The sequence below is a fragment of the Sceloporus occidentalis genome, unplaced genomic scaffold (assembly GCF_023333645.1).
Source record: "Sceloporus occidentalis isolate IW3139 unplaced genomic scaffold, rSceOcc1.0.p SCAF_8, whole genome shotgun sequence".
NCBI lineage: Eukaryota > Metazoa > Chordata > Lepidosauria > Squamata > Phrynosomatidae > Sceloporus > Sceloporus occidentalis.
The window spans coordinates 41,074,303-41,095,270 of NW_028316988.1; the positions used below are offsets into that span (position 1 = coordinate 41,074,303).

The 20,968-nt window shown below is 48.2% G+C and overlaps 1 long non-coding RNA gene across 1 annotated transcript; it reads right to left on the reverse strand.

Annotated features, from left to right (window-relative positions):
• Window positions 1-788: 788 nt before the first annotated feature.
• Window positions 789-4,068, reverse strand: LOC149308733 (uncharacterized). The gene is made up of 3 exons (XR_016282232.1): window positions 3,117-4,068; window positions 2,151-2,260; window positions 789-1,934 (listed from the first exon to the last, which is right to left on the reverse strand). It is a non-coding gene; the product is annotated as an uncharacterized LOC149308733 (long non-coding RNA).
• Between the last annotated feature and the right edge of the window lie 16,900 nt (window positions 4,069-20,968).

Below are 20,968 nucleotides of genomic sequence, written 5' to 3' on the forward strand. Positions count from 1 at the left end.
AATCTATGCTCTAAGTTGGTTTGGAAAGTTTTGCAGCCAACAGAAAGGACATAAAGCTTGCATCCTAACAAATTAGCTAACCAAGCGACCCACCAAGGGTCAAAATGCCCCAGACTTAAACATTCCCCAAACTGGATTTCCCACTCGCTCTCCTTCCCATTTGTGGGCAGAGAGGGAGGCATTTTGCTCAAGCCACAATGATGGGATTGTCGTCAAACTGATAATACCGAGGCGCATAATGAGGAGGGATGTTCCTGCATCGACAGGTGGCCTGAATTATCTCCTCGCGAAGCTCTCTGTGATGTTAAGAGAGCAGCCAGCGTTTCCAAGGCAGGAATCCTTGGAGGCACCAGGCAAGGACAAACAGGCACACTGAATGAGCATTTCACAGCTTCGTACAGCATGAAGGTCAAGGAACATTTTCCAGGAATTTCTACTCAGAAAACCCTCGGCGGAGAAGGACTGGAGATACTCTGAGCCTCCGGCGAAACAGGGTTGGATGCCGGGTATTAAATGAAGCCTGGAACCCAAAGACTGGCTGGGACCCTATTGGCCTCACATTCCTCTGACAGTTCCCTTGCAGAAACCCTTGTGCTTTTCTGGCCCTTGTGCCATGGGCATAGTTGATTATTTCGTTCCATTCCATTGATATGCCCCTTTTCTTCCAGAGTGGGACTCAAAGCATCCCTCAAAGATCCTAAACAATAACTCCCCCGTCCCCAAAAATTCTTCTAGCTTTAATTGAGATTAAAATACTTACACCAACAAGATAAATTGGCAAGGCGACAGTTTATACTAGATAAATATTTTCTAGGAGGATATTCAAACACAAAAGCCTTAAAAGGCTTTGGTACAGACTGAGATACTTAAAACCAACAAGAACAAAATTAGACACACACACAAAACAGTATAACCGACAGGAGCAAGGTTTACGGAAACCTACAAGACTCCTGGAAGAGAACAGTGTCCAATTCTCATTGCACTATTGTTCTCCTTGATGGGATTTCCCAACTTTTGGGAAACCCATTTGGCAACCAGGAAATGAATAATATTGTTCCATTCCCGAGGGGCTTTCCCCACTCCCACTAATATATGGTTAAAGTCTCTTTTTCTTGTCCTCTGGATCCAATAGTCAAGATCCATTCTGGATGGACAAATATAACTTTGGGGATGGGTTTTAGCTCAGCTCTGGCTTTGGAGACAAAGCCGGCCTCCTTCCTGCTTGGCGCAAGGTTTGCCACAAGGAAGGGGCTGCATTCATGTGCTTCTGGAGGAGAGACAGAATATATATGTGTGTGTATATATCTGCAGCGACCACCCCACTCCCCCCCCCCCCAAAGGCAACATGGTAATACGATTAGGATCCGACTCCAGCGAGATGTGAACTTTGCGTCTAGGGATGCCGGAGACACACCTGGATGCTATCAAGCAGTTTAATTTCCCTTTCAAATTACCAAGCAGACTTGATGATTTCCAGCAATTTCTCAGCAGAGTCCTGTCCCTGAGCCCCGACCTTCTCATATCTGACGGGTGTGATGTATGCTGGAGCACCTGTGGCTGGGATCTGGGGCCTCGGCCGAAAGGGAAGGAGGGAGAGCTGCCCCAGAGAGAAGAAGAGAGGGAGAAAGAGAGGGAGAACGGGGCACTGTCCAACCCCAAAACCATGTGGCTGCCTTTGCCAGGGGTGCTTTGCAAGTCGCGCACCCGTTTCTTGGCCAGAGTCAATGGGCCCAGACATGGGGAATGGGGAATCTGGGGCCTCTCTTGCACCAAAATCTGGAGAACTGGGTGCCCATAGTCTGGTGGTAGTGCAATATATCATGCATCACACTGTATGACATATAGGAGCTCTGGTGGTGCAGCAGATATGCCGGTCCTGTAGGTTGTGAGTTCGATCCCTGCTGGGCTCCAAGGTTGACTCAGCCTCGTTTCTTCTGTAGGTCAGTAAAATGAATATCAATCAATCAATCAATCAATCAAAAACCATCTCAAAATGCAGTGGACCCTTGTTATGTGCTAGGGTTTGGTTCCAAGATCCCTCATGGATAACACATCCATGGATGCTCAAGTCCCATTGAATATAATGACATAGCAAAATGGTGTCCCTTATAAAAATGGGAAAATCAAGGTTTGATATTTGAAATGTATACCTTTTTTGGGACATTTTCAAACCGTGGATGCTTGAATCCGTGTCTAAGAAATCTGTGTCTAAGGAGGGCCGACTGGACCACGAAGCTAAATGGAACTCGATATAAAAACTCTATATGGAAGATTAAACAAAAGAGTATGAGTAGAATACAATAGACAGTACAACAAGTTCAACAAAACTTGTGTAACACTCTGTATAAGAACTCTCTATAAAATGAATATAAAAATGAATGAGTAAAAATATAAAAGACAATAGTCAGTAATACATTAAGTAGTTATAGTCGAGGTAAATCTATACATCATAATCCTTCAACTTACAAATACCCATCTTGTTGGGGGCAATTGGCTTACAGACTGTAAACTGATAAGGCTGCTTAGTTCACTGATAAGTGGCATAGAAGTGTCCATGGGATTGGTATTATGAGTCCTGGTGGGTCAGTGATAAGTGAATAAAAATATAATCGATCGATCAATCAATCAATCGATCAATGTGTCGCACATTAAGTTCATCAAATTGTTCTTATATCAAGAACAGCAGGATCATGGCTCTTGGTGGTGGGGAGCAAAATGTCCCCAAAATAAGAGTTCAGTCTCTTAACATGAATTCTTCCATCAGCCCCCCAATCTCTAGCATTGAAGAGTGAGACACTGGAAACCATTCACACCTTGGATTCTTCATTCTGCTGTGTTTTCATGCCCTGGGTCCCTTGGCCTGCTTACGCTTGTCTTTGGGTGCCTATATTGTATTCCCAAAGGCTTGGTTGAATGTTGGAAATTTGGGGAATGAAGGGAGTTCATTGGAGGGGAGACAGGATTCGTACTTGGGGGAATAAGGGGGTCTCCTTTGGCCCCTTCCCCTTTGTGTCAAGGAGGCGCATCCCTCACCTGAGACCAGTCCTCCTCTTGCGTCCGGTTTGCAGCATTTGCAATGGGAGTGTGCTGAGAAAGTGATTCCTCACATGCCTCACCTTGGCAAGCAAGGACAAAGAATCCCCGCTCTCTTCTTCCGCTTGGATGAGAACACAAAGATGTATGCGCAGTTGTGAGCTATGGCTGCCTCTCTTCTTCTTCTTGGCTGGGAAGTGAAGAGCAAACGGTTCCTCCTTCCACGCGTCGGTTCGCACACCCGTCCTCGCACATGTCCGTCCTCACACACGCCGAATGCAGCCATGCAGAATTGCAAAGAATTAGGCAGCAGGTCCTGCGAGGGTACTGTCAAATGCCAGGAAATAATATATGAAAATCAGCGAATAACCCAACCGAGAGAGAGAGAGAGAGAGAGAGAGAGAGAGGGACTTAAAACTGTTTAGTTAAACTTCCTCGGCTTCTGCCTCCCTCAGTCACACAGCTGGGATTTCAAGCGAATGCTGTGAGCCAAAGTGACAGTCGGAAGAGCGCAGAGAATGGAATAATTGCAAAGAGTGTGGCATGCGGGTGATGGAGATATGCGTCCCAAAGGCTGTCTGCCAAATTAAGTCCACAAGGTGTGAGTATAGGGCCCCAAACCCTCCCTCTACTTGCTAATATCCCTGGATTTGATGGTTACTCTAGAGGAAGCGCTCCAGGAAGCCCAGAAGGGATTGAGTCAGAGCTTATGCCCACCATAAGGAACATCCTTGGAAGCAGGCCTTTCTTTATTCCAAATTTGTATACGATGGTCTCTCCACATTTTCTGGGGTCAGGGGCACAGGACCCCCGTGAAAGTGGAAGAACCACAATTTAAAAAGGTTCTTTTTACCTCTCTAGGACTGTCCAGGTCCTCCAGTGCAACTCTATGGTCAACATCTGCCAGAAGTTGATCACAGAATCATGCTGGAGGACCTACAAAGGCCTAGAGAAGTGTTTTCTTTAGGAACTTCTAGGTTCTTCAGCATGACTCTATGGCCAACCTTTGGGAGAGTTGCGCTGGAAATTCCTAGAGAGAATATTATATGAATCAAAACCGCAAATAATGAAATCCACAAAAGTGAAAGCCACAAATGTGGAGGGTCTGCTGTATGTCTTTATGTGCATGCATAGATGTTTTAAAATATTCTTTCACGCCTAACGCTGATGAAACATTGGGGATGCAGGGACTGTGGGCGACATCTTCACTCCCATTAACCACAGTAGGGTTCTGGGGTGGGTTTCTTCTTCTTCCATGAGAAGAATCCTTTTCTACAATAGTCTGTGTCCCTCATTCAGAGCTCTTGAACCCAAGTTCTTGACTCCATCTGCCCCACTCTGGGTCCGTTCCTTGTTTGGGTGAAAGGTCTATGTTAGATCCACAGCTCCAGCTCTGGTGTCTCCAGCTCAATGGATACCAAGCAGAATAATGGAGATGCTTGGTCCGATGACCCAGCACAAGCCAGCTCCTCATGAGGATCTCCTTGAAGCTAGGTCTTGCTTAGGCATCTGGGGCTAAAGGCAGATCTTGCATTCTTCTGAGTTGCAATCCTAGCATTGTTTGTTCAGGGCTCAGACCATTCCAAGCCGCTGGAATTTATGGGAATGTTTTCCTTTTGCATTGTCTCAGCAGTCGCTGGGTCAGACCCTCGGTGTCAGCAGCACTTTGTGGTTTTCATTTCCTGGCCTGAAAACACGAAACCCCTCCTGGGCGGCTCCTCTCTTCTTATTGTTGAATGTTGGACCCAAACCAGAGACTTGGAGGTGAAAGGAATTGGCTCCGGTCCTGCTGCCCTGGTTGAGTCATTTACTTAATCCCTTTGCCACCCAAGAGCCCTCGAATTGGCTTGATTGTTTTTGTTACCATTGTTATCATTTCTCCTCTTTTCGCCGGCCTTCTAAATATTTTCTTGTGTACATCCTGCAGACAGAACCAACAAGAACGAAGGAGTTATATTTTAATAGGATTTGAAGTGAAACCCAAGACTGGTGTTCTTTTGCAAAGAAATATTCAGAACATCTTGCAAGCTCAACTGAATCCTCATCCGGCAACGTTTCCTTCTTCTGAGGAATGGCTTTGTTAGGGAGGTGTGTTTGTGTGTGTGTCTCTGTGTGTAGACATCCAGCCTGTCCTTGACCATCGCAGTGTGCCCTTCTACAGCAATTTGCCCTCATTCTCTTTCTGAAAGGCAGTGGAGACACATCGTTTTGCTTAGGTTCCTTCACCTCCAAGTTGTATTGTTCCAATGCCTGTCTCCAGAAAAGGCTGCATTGCTTTGCAAATGCCTCCATAAATTTGGCCCCAGACCTTAAGGCCAAGATGGTGCATTGTGCATGCATTGCGCAAATAATTTCACGGGGGTCTCAGTCATATTGTTGGCTGCTATTCTATATCATAGACTATGCTACATAACTTTATCGGCGCCATTGGCAATAATCTTTGAAAACTCCTGGAGAAGAGGAGAAGTCCCAGCCGACTGGAGGAGGGCAAACGTTGTCCCCATCTTCAAAAAGGGGAAGAAAGAGGATCCCAACAATTATCGTCCAGTTAGTCTGACATCAATCCCAGGAAAGATTCTAGAGCAGATAATTAAGCAAAGAGTCTGCGAACATCTAGAAAGCAATGCCATAATCACAAAAAGCCAACACGGGTTTCAGAGAAACAAGTCATGCCAGACAAATCTGATCTCTTTCTTTGATAAAATTACCAGCTTGGTAGATGAAGGGAATGCTGTGGATATAGTATATCTTGATTTCAGTAAGGCCTTTGACAAGGTTTCCCATGACATTCTTGCAAACAAGCTTCTAAAATGTGGGCTAGACAAGGCAACTGTTACGTGGATTTGTAACTGGTTGACCGGCCGAAGCCAAAGGGTGCTCAACAATGGCTCCTTGTCATCCTGGAGAGAAGTGACCAGTGGGGTCCCACAGGGCTCTGTCCTGGGCCCAGTGCTATTCAACATCTTTATCAATGACCTGGATAACAGAATTGGGGGCATACGTATCAGATTTGCAGATAACACCAAATTAGGAGGAATAGCTAATACTCCAGAGGACAGGATCAACATTCAAAATGATCTGAATAGACTAGAAAGCTGGGCCAAAGCTAACAAAATGAAATTCAACACGGAGAAATGTAAGGTACTGCACTTAGGGTGAAAAAATGAAATGCACAGATATAGGATTATGGGGGATACCTGGCTGAATGAAAGTACATGTGAAAGGGATCTGGGAGTCCAAGTAGACCACAAGTTGAACATGAGTCAACAGTGTGATGTGGCAGCTAACAAGGCCAATGCGATTTTAGGCTGCATCAATAGAAGTATAGTGTCTAGATCAAGGGAAGTCATAGTGCCACTCTATTCTGCTCTGGTCAGGCCCCACCTGGAATATTGTGTCCAGTTCTGGGCAACACAATTCAAAAAGGACATTGAGAAACTGGAGCCATGTGTCCAAAGGAGAGCGACTAAAATGGTGAAAGGTCTGGAAACCATGCCCTATGAGGAGCACCTTAAGGAGATGGGGATGTTTAGCCTGGAGAAGAGAAGGCTAAGAGGTGATATGATAGCCCTATTTAAATATTTGAAGGGATGTCATATTGAGGAGTAATAAACTCCCGCAGAGTGTAGTGGAGTCTCCCTCCTTGGAGGTCTTCAAACGGAGGCTGGATGGCCATCTGTCAATGGGGATGCTTTGATTTGGATTTCCTGCATGGCAGAAAGGGGTTGGACTGGATGGCCCTAGTGGTCTCTTCCAACTCTATGATTCTATGATTCTACGCATACTTATCTATCAGAGACCCTATGGATCCCCATGATGAATGGCAAAGATGTGTGTCAGGGCACAGACAAGAGTGTTCAGTGACACTCAGCCTTTTCACCTTCTTCAGGGGCTATTATAAAATGAACAAAATTACATTTATTATAGTTGTGGTATTGATACAACGCATAAGCCACCTCTGAAAACAGCATTTCTTAGAAATCCAATAGTCTCTATTATCCATATTATCCTATACATGCCTATCACCCACAAAAGGGATTCCAGCTAAGGCTGAGAGTATGTGACTTGCCCAAGAGCACCCAGCGTCTAGTTTTCATGGCCAAGTGAGGATGAAAGCTAGACAGTTTTATGATTGTCGGTCTCCTGCAAAGAGTTGGGTTTCTCCCTGGCCCCTCTTTTTATCCCCCTCTTTCCTTCTACTTTCCCTTCTTTTTCTCCTCCTCCTTACTTCTCTCCTTTTGGTGACTCTTCGTCCTGGAACCGTGAAGGCTTTCCCTGAACAACCTGGAGACTCCTTACACGAGATCTACACCTAGTGGTTAAATGCGGGTATGAGACCCCTCTTCGGAGGGAAAGGGGCTGCTGGCATGTGCAACAACAGGGAAGCGGCCTTGCCTCTCTCCTCCCTGCCCCCCAAAATGTGCAAAGAGGGGACACTTGGGATCCGGCGGGGGTTAATGCAGCCCCTGACCCGAAAAAGCCAAGCAACCTGGATCCCATTCTGGCCCCCTCCCACCATCTGCAACCTCCTCTCTCTCTCTCTCTCTCTCTCTCTCTCTCTCTCTCTGTTGTGGGTTTCCTAACATCTCTGTTTCTCCCCCCATAGAAGCCCTTCTTCAGCCTCCCTCAAGTGCCAGGAAGGCAAACAAAGGATGAAAGAGACGGAGGCAGCGCAGGCCTTGTAAGCGCCTGAAACACGGAGGCAAAGGTGGCTTGTAGGTCTTGCAAGGAACACCAATCCCTCACCTCTCCATCCACCTCCAGTGCTTTCCGTGTTTACTGAACAAGCGCTTTCTCCTCCTTGAAGCGGACGGGCATTTTGTGCCACGCCTTAGTCGGGAAAGCCTTGCATCGTGTGCTTTTATTCGTTATTTTCAATGGTTTCATTATTTTATCATTTAATTACTTTCTGGTCTGTGCATCCTAAGACCAGGAGAAGAAAAAAGGATTGGAAGAGAAGGTGTGGAGGCAAAGCCGAAGGAGGTAGATCAGGAGAGAACAGGAGGCTGGCATGCAGGAAGCAAGGGAAGCAAAGCGCCCAGGAGGCAGAAGAGTTCGGCAAAATAAACTGACACCCTTTTAAAGGAGAGCATGGGATGGCAGAAAATTAGACCCAGGAAACCAGGAACGCTGAGAACGATGGAGGGAAAAGCACCAGAGATGGATAAGGGAAGGAGGAGAGGATGGAAGGAGGAGAGCGACATTGGAGGGAGCATGGCAGCGAGGTTTCCTCCATGGACAAGTGGCGTTGCTTGGATGCACCCACAGAAATTTGTATGGCTCCTTCCTTGCACGAATTGCACATGCTTTGGATTTTGTGCATGGGAGAAATATAGGTAGTGAGTCTGCAAATGAAGCCAGAGGTGGAAATGTCAATGAGGCATGTGTGTGTCTGTACACGTGTGTTAGCTTGTATGCATACACATATTGCTGATATGTTGGCACCCAGGATCTGCACTTGGCATAATATCCCACTTCTGTCTCCATTTACTCTTACATGATGATGATGATGATGATGATATTTCTTGCCCATCTCTCCCCATGAACTGAGGTGGGGAACAAATCAACAATGAATAACATCAGTTAAAACACACTAATTAAAACATTAAACAGTTTAGGCCCCAAGCCTGAAGCACAACTGACCCCTTCATTGCCATTCAACACAACAGTTGCATAGCAAGATCAATGCACTAGTCCATGGGCAGAGAGTCTTTCTCTTTACAACCAACCCCTAAAACACCCTATTGCTGCAACAGACCCAACTGCGTTTGGGCGCCTGGCACTTGCTGCACCTGTGAAAACACTCACAAGCACAGTGACACAATTGCACGCACACATGCACACACGCCGCCCTCCGAAGGGCTTCCTCCTAGCACCCAAATCTCAGGATCCCCCCTCCTCCTCCTCCTCCTCCTGGCCCCTTTTGTCTGCTCTCGCTCTCACCCAGGGACTTTTCACTGGTATTTAATAAAGTCGATTAGGCAGCCTCCTAATTTGCTTTCATAATGAAAACCTAATTGCTCCCGCTGTTCAAATGTGGCGACTCTCAAGTGGAACCGGAGGGTTTTCTGGAGCAGCGCAATAAATCATGGAGGAGCAGCGCCTTCAAGGGAGGAACAAAGCCCATCATCCCCCTTTCCTATGGCACTCGGGATGCGGAAGAAGAAACTGGCACCTTGGCTGGGAGGCTGGCATCCTTTAGTGGCCATTAGTGCCAAAGAGATGTCAAATGCATCTGAGGAACTAGACTTCAGTCTATGAAAGCTCATGCTGCCAACCTCTTTCTGTCAGTGAGTCTCAAAAGGGCTGCAAGATCTCTCCAGATGCCAAAGAGAAGCAGGTTGGCTTTGTTGCCTGGTCCAGTTTTGTTTCCAGTGCCACCGTTCCTTTCTTTCCTCCACCGTTATTTTGCTCACCAACCCTACAAAACCATTTGTCATGAAGATGCAAACCACCATGCGCATGGCATTTCTGAGAGATGCGTATATAAGAATGGTGGCCATTGTGCCACATCAAGCGTGGAGCAGTGGTTTGATCATTAGACTATGATCAATACATTCTTTTAAGATCTGGAATTATTTTGTTTATACCGTTTCATACTGTTTATATAATCTGAAGTCTGCACCTTAGACGGATGCCAAGTTGGACTAATGATAGCCCTGACATTGCCATCCAACACAACGGTTGCATAGCAAGATCAATGCTCAAGTCCATGTGCAGAGAGTCCTTCCCTACACAACTGACCGCAACATTGCCATTTGACACAATGGTTGGTTGCATAGCAGGATCAATGCTCAAATCCATGTGCAGAGAGTCCTTCCCTACACAACATTGCCATTCAACACAATGTTTGTATAGCAAGTTCAGTGCAGATTCCATTGCAGAGAGTCCTTCTCTGCACAGCTGTGGTGTGCTGCAGAGCCATAGGTTCCCTCACATTGATGCTCCTGGGCATCAATAAGCCAAATATCCCATTGGTGTCTTCTGAATAATACACCGAATTCCTTCTTTGTGAGCATTTCTCCTGCTGCACTGCAAAGAGTAAACTTCGGTCTGAGAGAGAGAAACCGCAGAGATGATCGGAAACGCCAGCGACACCCCACACCTTGTTTGCTCTTTTTAAACCTGGCGCACAAAGGAAATGCGTGGTATTTCTGCAGCTAATGCCTCAGGAAGCACCAGAGAGCTTGAAAGAGGAAGCCGAATTAGTGGGGATCATCTTGACAGTGGGGTTTTGTTAGCTGTGGGTTGGGAAGGGAAGACAAAGCGAGGAGAGCAGAGACTGCGGAGGGGAGCTTCGGATCAGGACACAGCAACCGCCTGATGCACCGCAAAGGCCAGGAGCAAAGGGAACGCAAAGCTAGTGAGAAAAAGGGGGGAAGGGAAGGTTTATGTGACACTTCCACAACAAATGGGCTTCCCATTTCAGGTGAGATGGCAGGAAGAGAAGGGAGGTGGCATCATTGTTGGCAGGATCAGGCCGTGGAAAAACTGAGGCTGCAAGAAACCCATGGCAGGCATTGTCATGGACAGCATAGTTCTGGGCACAACTCAAAGGGCTGGCTATGTCCTATAAAGCCTGGCATGGCTCATCTCCAGGCTATTTGGATGACCATGTCTTCCTGTAGACACCTCCAGGGCTCTAAGATCTACAGATAATTCGAGAATGCAAAAGCAGAGTTGTGCTTGTAGAGACATTGTGCATGATGGTGCATTGGACATGGATGTTGTGCATCTTCATTGCACATCAATGTGCATCAATTTCTCAGGTGATGCAAGTGGCACACGGTGCCTGCAGAGGCACATGGCCATTTGGTTATCCATTCAGTGTCACAACTAAGTAGCAACCCACATTGCACAACGACGGCTTAACGTTATGCGTGTAAAATTACTTTCTATCTCCTTGGTCTAAGATCCCAGCCCACGTACTTTTATTTTTGCATTGATTTTATTTTGCAAGCCAGGCTGAGTCCTGGCTTCGATGAAAAGGTCGAGTGAAAAGGCCAAGTCCACTTTTATTTGCGTTGAGCCAATGGCCGTTGCAGTTATAGCAAATGCAATGCAATGTATGCCAGCAGGCATAGACCAACACAGGAGCTTGCTAAGCCTAAAACAATCTTACGTCTGAAGTATCTCAAATGTAGCTGTGATACTAAAATATAAAAGATATAGCTAGAAAGACTTAAATAAGACAATCAAATCCAATTTAAAAGTGTTGGTGTAAGAAAACCCCAAGATAGGGTTGCCTTAGGGTTGCCATAACCTGAAGGCACCCAACTACAACAATATATGTCTATATCCTGCATCTAATAAAACCAGGAGTTAACAACTGGCCTTATTCTATGAACAAATGAGACATTGAGCATAACTCAGTATAACGCCATGCAAGAATTCCTCTTTTCGGGTGGACAAATGTGCAACATCTCTGCCTATTGTTTTGCCATATTGAGAGGAGTCCCAGTGGTGCTTACTCCTTCGCTTACTCCAAATAGAAGCAGCAGCCTGACAATCATGTCTTTGTTACGCGTTAATTCATGTAAATGTCTCCAAATTTGAGGCCGGCAGTTTGCTTAGCTCTGAGAAGGGGAGGGACGCACTAGGAACGGCTGGTCAGGGGGGTCTCCAAATGGCCATCTGACCCCTTTTCTCCGCACAAAAGCCTTCTCTTCTTGTGAAGCGAGGGGAGGTCACTGCTCACCTAATTGTAGCATGCTCCTGGGTGTGTGTGTGTGTGTGTGTGTGTGTGTTGCTGTGTGTAAGTGGGAGGCCAGAGCGGTTGTACTTCTTGTCACTTGTCAGGGAGGCAGGTTGATCCCTGGCCTCCGGAGAGGTGGCTGCCTGCTGCATTAACTCCACAATTGCCAAGTTAACTACCCAGATCATTGGAGTGACAATCAGCAAGAAAGGGCTAAAAATAGCCCCAGGACACAACCGACGCCAACGCCGCCGGTGTCAATAATCAGTGGAACACAGGCTAAACGCTGGAGGTTCATGGCTCATCGCCTTCCTGGCCTTGACGCCTCTCCTGGCAGCTGCATTCAGAGGCCACTGGAATGCCATCATGGCCCTGGTGCCTCAGAAGGCATTGCAGGGGTTCTCTGAAGGCTCAGGGAGGTCTCCCTAGTTGCCAAGTGCTCCCAAAACTGAAAGGTCTGGAAGCCATGCTCTCTGCGGACTGGGTTAGGGAGCTGGGGATGTTTAGCATGGAGAAGAGAAGGCTGAGGTGTGATATGATGGCCCTGTGTAAATACTTGAAGGGATGTCACATTGAGGAGGGAGCAAGCTTGTTTTCTGCTGCTCCAGAGAATAGGACACAATGGAGCAATGGATGCAAGCTACAGGAAAAGAGATTCCACCCTAAATCTCAGGAGGAACGTCCCGATGGCAAAAGATGTTTGAAAGTGGAAAATGCTGCCTCAAAGAGTGGTGGAGTCTCCTTCTTTGGAGCAGGGACGTAGCCGGGGGAGGGGATCTTGGGGTCTGGACCCCCCCCTTCCGTTAGATAAAATGAATGGTGTGTGCTGCCGTGCCGCCGCACCCAAGCCCCATTATAATGGTGGCACTTAGTCTGGAAACCCCCCCCCCCCTTCCCAAAATCCTGGCTACGTCCCTGTTTGGAGGCTGTTTCTCAGCAGAGGTTGGATAACCATCTCTTGGGGGTGCTTTTGTTAAAATGCTTTCGGTGTCGCGCAGTGCATGAGGGAACACGCCAACGTTTGGCCCCAGATCTTCCACCTTCGGGACTGTAGTCAGCAGCTTCTGAGCTGAAGAAACACCTCTCCCTTATTTTAATGAGCAAAGAGACACTGTAAACCTCTCTCAGATGAGGCTTTTATTCTTAGAAGAAGTTCCACTGTGTTCAACAATATATAAATCAACACCATCCACCATCCACACTAGTAGCAACCCTCTGAGGTAAAATGCTCAGAGTCACTACTCTAGTAAAGGCTCCGTGAGGCTAGGGTTGCCATAGCACCGGACCTCCAAACCGGGAAAAATGTAGGACAAAATTTTCAAATGTAGGACACACAAAAATGTGTCCTACATTTGAAAATTCTGTCCTACATTTTCCCTGGCGATCGCGGCGGGGAGCGGAGGCCAAGAGGCGAGGGAAAGCCTCCACTTAAGGAGGCTTTCCCTCCCCGCCTGGGCCCCAGGCCTCACCGCGATCGGAGGCCAGGATCGGGGCCTCTCCTCGTTCCTGGTCCCTGCGGGGACCAGGAAGGAGGGGAGGAGGCCGGCGGTGATCGCCGCGGCCTCTCCTCGTTCCTGGCCCCCGCGGAGGCCAGGAAGGAGGGAGGAGGCTGCAGGGAGGCGGGGAGGTTGGCGCTGCTGCGCCCAAGAGGCGCCGCCTCCCTGCAGCCTCCTCCGCCCCAGGCCTCGCTGCCCTCCTTTTCCTCCGCGCGGCCATGCGCGATGGAGGAGGAGGAGGGCAGCGAGGCCCCAGGGTTGCCCAGCAACCCCGCTGCAACCGGGCTTCTCCCGGTTTTTGGCTGCACCCGTGCTGTGACCGGGCAGGTGCAGCCAAAACCGGGAAAAACCCGGTTGCAACTGGGTTATGGCAACCCTACGTGAGGCCCACTAGGCCTTGCCTCTCCCCCTGGGGTCACAAAGCAACCCTCTCTGAGGTAAAATGCTCAGAGTCACTACTCTAGCAAAGGCTCCGTGAGGCCTACTATGCCTTGCCTCTCCCTCTGGGGTCACAAAGCAACCCTCTCTGAGGTAAAATGCTCAGAGTCACTCCTCTAGCAAAGGCTCAGTGAGGCCTGCTAGGCCTTGCCTCTCCCTCTGGGGTCACAAAGCAACCCTCTCTGAGGTAAAATGCTTGTCACTGCTCTAGCAAAGGCTCCGTGAGGCCTACTGGGCCTTGCCTCTCCCTCTGGGGTCACAAAGCAACCCTCTCTGAGGTAAAATGCTCATAGTCACTACTCTAGCAAAGGCTCCGTGAGGCCTACTAGGCCTTGACTCTCCCTCTGGGGTCACAAAGCAACCCACTCTGAGGTAAAATGCTCATAGTCACTACTCTAGCAAAGGCTCCGTGAGGCCTACTAGGCTTTGCCTCTCCCTCTGGGGTCACAAAGCAACCCACTCTGAGGTAAAATGCTCTTAGTCACTACTCTAGCAAAGGCTCCATGAGGCCTGCTAGGCCTTGTCTCTCCCTCTGGGGTCACAAAGCAACCCTCTCTGAGGTAAAATGCTCATAGTCACTACTCTAGCAAAGGCTCTGTGAGGCCTGCTAGGCCTTGCCTCTCCCTCTGGGGTCACAAAGCAACCCTCTCTGAGGTAAAATGCTCATAGTCACTACTCTAGCAAAGGCTCTGTGAGGCCTACTAGGCCTTGCCTCTCCCTCTGGGGTCACAAAGCAACCCTCTCTGAGGTAAAATGCTTGTCACTGCTCTAGCAAAGGCTCTGTGAGGCCTGCTAGGCCTTGCCTCTCCCTCTGAGGTCACAAAGCAACCCTCTCTGAGGTAAAATGCTCATAGTGACTACTCTAGCAAAGGCTCTGAGAGGCCTGCTAGGCCTTGCCTGAGTGACTTTTCAGACTAGCAACATTCTACAGTACTTTTCAGCACTTGTTGACTATCTCTTGATGTCTCTTCCTGTTTAAATGCCTAATGATTATGGCTCACAGTCATATGCTTGGTTATTAGTAAAACCCATGTTGTACATTTTCCTTGGGACTCTGTATCCCAACAGCTTTGACTGGTGTTTCTGCATGGCAGGGTGTTGGAACGGATGGCCCTTGACGTCTCTTTCAACTCTGTGCTCCTGTGAAATCAACGTACAAAGCAAGGGTGGGCATCATGCATCCCTCGAGGGAAATAGTTCTCCTTGGAAAACAACAGTCTGGAGCCAGATTAGCTCTTTTCTAAACTGCCTCTGACACGCCTCTGAAGAAGTCGGCTGAAGTAAGTAAGTAAGTAAGTAAGTAAGTAAGTAAGTAAAAGTTTATTTATATACCGCCTTTATAAGACCAAGGCGGTTTCCAACATACATACAGCAATACAGCAATATAAAAACATCAAAACATAGCATTAAAAACCTTTTACAATAAAACAATAAGCACCACAATTCGTGCCAGCTTGACATGCTGACGAAGGGGGCGAGGAGAGAATACTTTAGGGGTCAGGGAGTCAGGGGTAAGCTTGCTCGAACAAGAATGTTTTTAACCCCTTCCTGAACTGGGTAAGGGAGGCGGCTGAGCGGAGCTCAAAGGGCAGCGCGTTCCAGAGGCTGGGGGCCGAGATGGAGAAGGCCCTCAGTGGTGGCAACTAATCTGGCCTCTGGTACCCTTAACAGTTGCTGCCCAGTTGATCTGAGTGTGCGGGGCGGATGTCTATGAAAGCTCATGCTACCAACTTCTCTCACTTTGTCTCAAGGGTACTTCAATATCCCTTTGCAGACTGGTTTTCCAGACTAACATGGCTAGGGTTGCCATAAGTCTGGACCTCCAAACCGGGACAAATGTAGGACAAAATTTTCAAATGTAGGGCACATTTTTTAAAAATGGAGGACACGCGGAAAAAATTGAGGGTTTTTAAAAAATGTTAATATAAATACATGTTTCTTAGGCATGATAAAAATGGAGGACATTTGGGCATTATTCCTAGACAGATGACAGAAATGTACTTTCCCTTTCTGGCCACCCCCCCTCCCCCCATTCCAAACAGCACATTTGGGCATTGAACATGGCTTGACTTAACATGGCAATCTCTTGCATATTTCAGAGGCTTATTCCATAACCAAACTCTTTGGGTTTCACACTGAATATGTCAAGGTGATTTAACAAGAAGTGGGTTTGCCCTCGGATTCAACTGTACTTCTCAGAAGTGTGTACTTGATCAAGGGACTTTGGGTTTTCTTCACTGCTCATGAGTTTGTAAAAATCAGAGCAACTTACATTGGTCGTGCCTCAGAAGCTGGCTCATATCATCATCATCACTATCCTCCTCCTCCTCTTCTTCCTCCTTGTCCTTCCTCCCTCCTTCCTTCCTCCCCCTTCCTCCTTCCTTCCTCTTCCTCCCTTCCTTCTTCCTCCCTTCCTCCCCTTTCCTCCTTCCTCCTTCTTTCCTCCCTCCCTCCTTCCTTCCTCCCTCCTCCTCCTCCCTTCCTTCTTCCCTCCTTCCTCCCCCTTTCTCCTTCCTCCTTCCTTCCTCCCTCCTTCCTCCCTCCTCCTCCTCTGCCTCCCAGCCCAAGCAAAAGCGGAGGAGGAGGTGGGTGGCTGCCTTGGCGCGCTCCCCCCGCCCGCGTGCCAAGGCAGGAGGCAGGCAGCCACCCACCTCCGCCTCAGCCTCCTCCTCTGCCTCCGCCTCCCGGGCTCAAGGAAGTGCCCAGCACGGAGGCGCGCCAGGCGGAGGAGGCGGTGGGTGGCTGCCTGCCAGTGCCTGCTGCCTTGGTGCGCGTGTGCGCGCACACAGGGAGCACCAAGCCAGGCAGGCACCTCTGCCTCCTCCTCCTCTTGGCACGGCCTGCAACAGAGGAGGAGGAGGTGCGCCTCCTGCGCGTGCCCGCGCCATCCTCCCCACCTCCCTGCCACCCTCCCCCACCTCCCCCCGTGCACCGCCTCCTCCTTCGCCTCCTCCTTCGCTTCCTCCACACAGCCGCATGGCCTGGAATGGAGGAGGAGGAGGAGGTGGGTGGCACGGCCACGCGGGGAGGCAGGGGAAGGTGGGTTGGCGCTGCGCGGGCCCCGAACCAGGGGCTGGGGGCCAAACCGGACCGGGACCAGGAGGGGGGCCCCAAAAGCGGGTTTGTCATGGGGGCCGCCGGGTTATGGCATCCCTAAACATGGCTATACCTTTATATCGGAAAGGGAAGTCCCATCATGAAAGAGCCTTATTTATGTTATAATAACATATATATGGGGCAAAAGGCCCAATTCCTATGGAAGCGTAGTGCTAAAATTATGTCGTGTGAATGCCTCACTTAAATTTGGATTAAGCACTATTGGCATCATCGGATAGTCGGATCAAACAACATCCCTTGCTGCAATCTGATTTGCAAGAGAGACGTTACAATGAAGAAATAATCTGTTCCAAGCATCTAGTATTGAATTAGCAATACAATTACATGAGCAATTAACAGAGTCTCTTAGACTTCATTTCCTGAAAAGAACGATCCCATTAAAAGGGGTCACAAAGGTTTTGATGAAGGCTCTGAACCGACAGGAAAAGCGATCAGGTCTCACTGCAGAAGTGGTCCTCCATGGCGCCTTCTTAATTTTAAGAGATTGACAAAAGGTATAAAATGTTGGGTAGTGAAAGCCAGAGTGGCATCGCGGTTTGAGCATTGGAGTAAGACTCCGAGACCAGGGTTCGAATCCCCATTCAGCCATATAAACCCACTGGGTGACCTTTGATAAGTCACACTTTCTCAGCCTCAGAGGCAAGGGCAAAACCCCTCTGAACAAACCTTGCCAAGAAAACCCTGTGGCAGGTGGCTTTAGGGTTGCCATAATTTGGAAATGACTTGAAGACACTCAACAACAACAGCAACCAAGATCTATTTTGAGGAACAGTGGAAGCAATTGGGTCTTGCTCCTCGGGTGGAAAGATCCAAGTAAATTCTGGGTTACACATCGAAGGCTGCTGCTCATGGTAGTAAAATAAAACCTTCATGTCCAGAAGGTACAAAAGCGTGCGGAGAGAGCTTTCCCCTTCATCCGATGCTTGGAGGCATTTGCTCGGCCGCAACGGTAAACAAGGTTCTGGATTATTATATCAGCATGCGCCTGCCATCTGAACTTCAGGAGGAATAGCCAAGGTGAAGCCGGGAGGGCAGAGAAGGCGCTTGAAAGGGAACGCTTGGCGATGTGCATTTGCAGAAGTGTTGTGAAACCTTTGTGCGCACTCCTCACAGCCGCCCCAGAGCCATGAAAGGGAGGCCAGACCGCCTGACCTGGACCATCTCCTGAATGTATATATTGAGATTAACGGATGGTCAAGGTGAGGAAGGACAAAGGCCCTTCAGCTCAGGAGGAAGAAGGCAAAGAAGAAGGGAAAATGGCACTTCAATTGTTGCTGTTGTTTTAAATAAGTACATTTCCAACCGGTTTCCCTGCTGCGGGATGCTCTTGAACGGCAGCGTCATTCTGACATCAAGTCGTTCGTTTGTCAGTATCTTCTCCCTCATTCTCTGTTTATTCCTGTTATGCAGACTAAGGGAATTTGGGCATTTCTCTTTCTCATATGTGAAGAAACAATAGGAGATTTACATCTCAATGTTGTGGAAGGGGAAGAAAGGGTATGGATGGGTTTCGTCCCTGATCATGCGCAGGACCAAAGACTTCAGGAGGCCATGCTCAAAGATTGCCGAAGACAGCCAAGAAAAACAGGCTTCTGTTTGACATCTGAAGAGGCTGTAAAGCATTCTGTCTTGCCAGTTTGAGTTATGACAGGACTAGGTGATGCTCCCTTCCTTCCTTCCTCTGGGTAGAGAGGGTTTGAAGTGGAAGACAGACTTGCCGTGCTGATAAGCCTTGCTCCTGTTGCAAACCATGGTAGCCGAAATCCCCCCTCCATGGTCCCTCCATGATCTCAGCCCATTTCTGGCCCAGTTGGGAGCATCTGAGGGTCTTGGGTTCCTCTCTTAAAAACCACAAGAACCACATCCCTCTGCAGCCTTCTTGCAAACAATAGTTGGAGGAGTGCATTGAGCTCCCTCTTTGCTCCCCCCAAAATGGGGGTCTTAACAAGGCAACCATGGATAGTGTGCCCTTTTGTGGCATGAATTACAATCTGGAAGCAATTGCAACGGTGCATCCTTGCAATGGGAATGCCATGTTCAGCTCATTTCCTTGAAGGAAACACAACCCGAGGGGATCATTAGAGCTCTTTGCGTAGACGATCCCATCTTGTTTATCTAACACGAATGAAAAAATAGCGGAAGAGATAAAGGAGTGATCAGATCCCAGGTGGCTTTCATTACAGACCTGAGTTCCCTGGGCTCCCTTTGGGACCTTTGTTGTGTTATTGCAGCCATGGCAGAGTTATCAGGGACGCATGAGCAAGTCTGGTGTGTGCCTGGTTGTGTTCAGACATGGGTCGAGATCCATCTTTGGAGCCTGCATGCTTTAATTCTACTCAGCGTTTGCAGTACACTACCCTCCTCCTGAACATCAACATTGTGCAACTGATTCTCTCTCTGCCTGCTTATTTTTCTATTTGTTCAGTTAGGAATAAGGCACACTTGCTGCAATCTGCAACCCATGGAACCAAGTGGGATTTCAAAGGGGCTGAGAAACAGTTGCCAAGACTGAGCAACCCATTGCCTATCCATCAGTATGCCCATTGGTTGTCCCTTTGTGCATTGAGGAATAATGCGCAGGGATTGTTTCTGCAGTCTCCGGGAATCAAGTGGGAAAGGGAAAGGAGAAGGAAATAGATGCTAAGACTGAATAACCAGTTGTGCATTTGTCAATGTGCCTGTTGTACATCACATTGTGCAATGGGGAACAATGTACAGTGACTGCTTCTGTAATCTCAGTGGTTCAAGGTGTGTTGTGAAGCTTGGGCTTTCAGAGTTACCCACCGTCCAAGAATGAATGTCCACCTGAATGGCTGGAATCTTGTTGGTCAGTCCCAACTAGATAAGACCCATTAAATCAATGGCTGTATGGAGACCAGACATGGAAATAAACCCCCCTCTTTCCAGGGCTCTACTCTAGTCTGAACTAGCCATAGGACTCTTAGGCATCCGCTTGTGGAGCCATGAATGGAATATATCTGTTGCACAAGGACCATAAAAGTGTAAAGGGACACACAGGTCTCAGGACACCCAAAGGATTCTGGGAAATCTCTCCTCCAAATTACCCACAAAGCTGTCAATAAAGATGCGGGAGAAAGTTATGGGGTGCCCCTATGCGAGCATCAGTAGCAACGGAAATGGTTTCGTTCTGGCCCAGAAGGATATGGAGAAACGTTTGCTATAAGTGTGAAAGGTCAGCAAGAGTGGAAAACCGCACAGCCATGCGCACTGCAAGCTCCAAACACGGCTTGGATTTTTGTTTATTTACTTGCCGTCTTGTGCGTTTGCTCACTTACTAAAGTTATGAGTGGCCTTGTAGCTGAGGCTCCCATTGCGACACACGCAATAAAAGGGAAGCGGAAAGGCCATTAAAAGCACCCACTCCAAAAACATAGTCCCAATAAAAGGCAGCGGCAGAAACCCCACACTTTCTTCTTATAAAGAAGGTTGAGGACGGAGACTAAAGTTGCAGCAAGTCATTAAAAAAAACCTCCCCCTTCTATAGAAAGCCCTGAAACAGCTATAGAGATGAAATAGCCAGAAACACAGAGTATACAATATAACACAATTAATATAGACTGGCCGTACGCGGCATGGAAGATTGGGAGAAGAAAGACGCTTTGGCCTCAAACATCAACAAGGAAGATGCCACACCGATATCTCTTTGAGGAAAAGGACATTGTGAATACACACTGCTGCTGTTGTTGCTGTTGTTGGTAATCCACACTTGTGGGGGCCATCCCTGGAAAGTCTCTCCAATGAATAAGAAGGTGAAAAACCCCTACTGTTTTTCTCATCAATAAAAAGACTACTCCATACAACCCACTGAGTGGAGGATCAACTTACTGGGCCATTGTGCAACCGACACACTCAGCGCACAGTTTCACAAGTGTAACCATTTCACATGGGACTAAATCCTGTTGTTAGTCACAAGCAGAGGAGGAGAACCACTGGATCAACGGGAATTATCTATGGGCTGACGCATGATTCATCCATGGAATTCATCATGTTTCTGATCTAGTTGGGAATAGCCAACAGGACCCCAGCCATGCAGTTGCGTATTCTTGGAGGCTGCGGAGCTCTTCTTCAGTGCCTTCAATGTAGAATCAGTGGGATTGCAAAAGCAGCCCCTCTGCTTTATCCCTCATTGCACAAGGGATGACACATGGGCATCTGCCCCATCCGTCGC